Here is a 3,471-nt window from a genome sequence, read left to right as displayed (position 1 = left end):
CCACTACCCTGTGTCAGAATGTACCATGGCAACAGTAATCAAGACTGTGTGGTACTGAGATAATGAAAAACATACAGATCAATGGAATAGAACAGGGAGTCTGGAAATAAACCCAGATATCTACCCTCAATTTATTTTCCACTGGGATATCAGATCATTAAGTGATGAGAAGTAGGAATCTTTTCCCCAAAACGGTATGAGGACAGCAGGATATACATATGCAATAGAATAAAGTTGGCCTCTTACATTATGCCAAATACAGACATTAAATGGATAAAGAATTAGCTGTAAGAGCTAAAAGCATAAAACTCTTAGAACAAATACAAGGGTATATTAGATTGCTGGGCTTGCTATCACAAAATACCACAGACCGATGGCTTAAACAGCACAAATTTATTTGCTGACAGCTTTGGAAACTAGAAGTCCAAGAACAAGGTGTGAGCAGGTTTGGTATCTTGTGAAGGCTCTCCTGGCTTGCAGATGGCGAGCTTCTCCCTGCATCCTTACATGATCGGTCCTCTAGTGTATACCCATCTCTGGTGTGTCTTCCTGTCACCAAGTATACTTTTGTCTAGGATACCAGTCAGACTCATTAGGGTTTAACCATGTGACCTCTGCTGACCTTAAGGTCCTGTCACCAAAAACAACCACATTTTGAGATAATGGGGCTTAGGCATTAAACACATGGGAATATGGGGGGTCCATAATTCAGTCCTCAGAAGGGGTAAATCTTCATAACCTTCATTTGGCAATGGATTTGTAAATATGATCATAAAAGCATCAGTAACAAAAGAAGAAACAGATACATTGAATTTCTTTTTATTTATTTATTTACACATATATATTTATTTTTTTAATCTATTTATTTTAATTGGAGGTTAATTCCAATAGTTTGGCCACCTCATGCGAAGAGTTGACTCATTGGAGAAGACTCTGATGCTGGGAGGGATTAGGGGCAGGAGGAGAAGGGGACGACAGAGGATGAAATGGCTGGATGGCATCATGGACATGAATCTGAGTGAACTCCGGGAGTTGGTTTTGGACAGGGAGGCCTGGCGTGCTGTGATTCATGGGGTTGCAAAGAGTCGGACATGACTGAGCGACTGAACTGAACTGAACTGAACTGAATTACTTTACAATACATTGAATTTCATAAAAATCAAAAATATTTCTATATCAAAGAACATTAACAAGACAGTGAAAGCACAACGTAGAAAATAGGATAAGAATCTTGTGGTATGCATATATCTAATAAAGGTCTAGTATCCAGAACACATGAAAAACATTTACAATTCAACAAGTAGCCAAGGAATCTGAATGAGAAATGAGCATAGAATGTGAATACAAATTTTTCCAAACAAGATATATAAATGTGCCATAAGGACATGAAAATAAGCTTAACATCATTAGTCATTAGGGAAATATAAGGAAAAGCCACCACATGATGTGACAGTACATTAAAAAAGATGAGTAAGTAGAATATTTGTAAGTGAAAAATAAAACATATTTATGAGAATGTAGCGGCATTGGGATCCCTGTACATTACTGTTGGGAAATGCCAAAGAATGTTCAAACTATCACACAATTGCACACATTTCACATCTTAGCAAGGTAATGGTCAAAATCCTTCAAGCTAGGTTTCAACATATGTGAACCGAGAACTTCCAGATTTACAAGCTGGATTTAGAAAAGTCAGAGGAATCAGAGATTAAGCTGCCAACACCCATTGGATCATAGAAAGAATTTCAGAAAAACATCTACTTATGTTTCATTAACAATGCTAAAGCCTTTCCTTATGTGGATCACAAGAAATTATAGAAAATTCTTAAAGAGACAGAAATACCAGACCATCTTACTTGCCTCCTGAAATCCCTATGTGTAGGTCAAGAAGCAACAGTTAGAACTGGACATGGAACAGTGGACTGGTTCCAAACTGGGAAAGGAGTATGTCAAGGCTGTAAACTGTCACCTTGCTTACTTAACTTATATGCAGAGTACATCATGTGAAATGCCGGCCTGGATGAAGATCAAGCTGGAATCAAAATTGCTGGGAGAAATATCAATAACCTGAGATATGCAGATGACACCACACTTATGGCAGAATGCAATGTGGAACTGAAGAGCCTCTTGATGAAAGTGAAAGAGGAGAGTGAAAAAGTTGGCTTAGAACTCAACACTCAAAAAACTAAGATCATGGCATTTGGTCCCATCAGTTCAGTTCAGTTCAGTTGTTCAGTCGTGATCAACTCTTTGCGACCCCATGAATCGCAGCACGCCAGACCTCCCTGTCCATCACCATCTCCCGGAGTTCACCCAGACTCACGTCCATCGAGTCAGTGATGCCATCCAGCCATCTCATCCTGGGTCGTCCCCTTCTCCTCCTGCCCCCAATCTCTCCCAGCATCAGAGTCTTTTCCAATGAGTCAACTCTTCACGTGAGGTGGCCAAAGTACTGGAGTTTCAGCTTCAGCATCATTCCTTCCAAAGAAATCCCAGGGTTGATCTTCTTCAGAATGGACTGGTTGGATCTCCTTGGATTCCAAGGGACCCTCAACAGTCTTATCCAACACCACAGTTCAAAAGCATCAATTCTTCGGTGCTCAGCCTTCTTCAGAGTCCAACTCTCACATCCATACATGACCACAGGAAAAACCATAGCCTTGACTAGACGGACCTTAGTCGGCAAAGTAATGTCTCTGCTTTTGAATATACTATCTAGGTTGGTCATAACTTTTCTTCCAAGGAGTAAGCGTCTTTTAATTTCATGGCTGCAGTCACCATCTGCAGTGATCTTGGAGCCAAAAAAAATAAATTCTGACACTGTTTCTACTGTTTCCCCATCTATTTCCCATGAAGTGATGACACTTAATGGCAAATAGATGGGGAAACAATGGACACAGTGACAGATATATTTTCTTGGGCTCCAAAATCACTGCAGATGGTGACTGCAGCCATGAAATTAAAAGATGCTTGCTCCTTGGAAGAAAAGCTATGACAAACCTAGAGAGTGAATTAAAAAGCTGAGACATCACTTTGATGACAAAAGTCCATATAGTCAAAGTTTTTCCAGTAGTCATGTATAGATGTGAGAGTTGGACCATAAAGGAGGCTGAGCACCAAAGTATTGATGCATTCGAACTGTGGTGTTGGAGACCACTCTTGAGAGTCCCTTGGACTGCAAGGAAATCAAGCCAGTCAATGCTAAAGGAAATGAACTTTGAATGTTCACTGGAAGGACTGATGCTGAAACTGAAGCTCCAATACTTTGGCCACCTGATGCAAAGAGCCAACTCACTGCAATAGACTCTGATGCTGGGAAAGATAGAGGGCAGGAAGAGAAGGGGACAACAGAGGACGACATGGTTGGATGGCATCACCAAGTCTATGGACATGAGTTTGAGCCAACTCCGAGAGATGGTGAAGGAAAGGGAAGCCTGGCGTGCTGCAGTCCATGGGATTGCAAAAAGTCAG

The sequence above is a fragment of the Oryx dammah genome, unplaced genomic scaffold, assembly GCF_014754425.2.
Source record: "Oryx dammah isolate SB20612 unplaced genomic scaffold, SCBI_Odam_1.1 HiC_scaffold_23, whole genome shotgun sequence".
NCBI lineage: Eukaryota > Metazoa > Chordata > Mammalia > Artiodactyla > Bovidae > Oryx > Oryx dammah.
The sequence above is the reverse complement of the archived record's forward strand: the minus strand, read 5'-3'. Positions refer to the sequence as shown.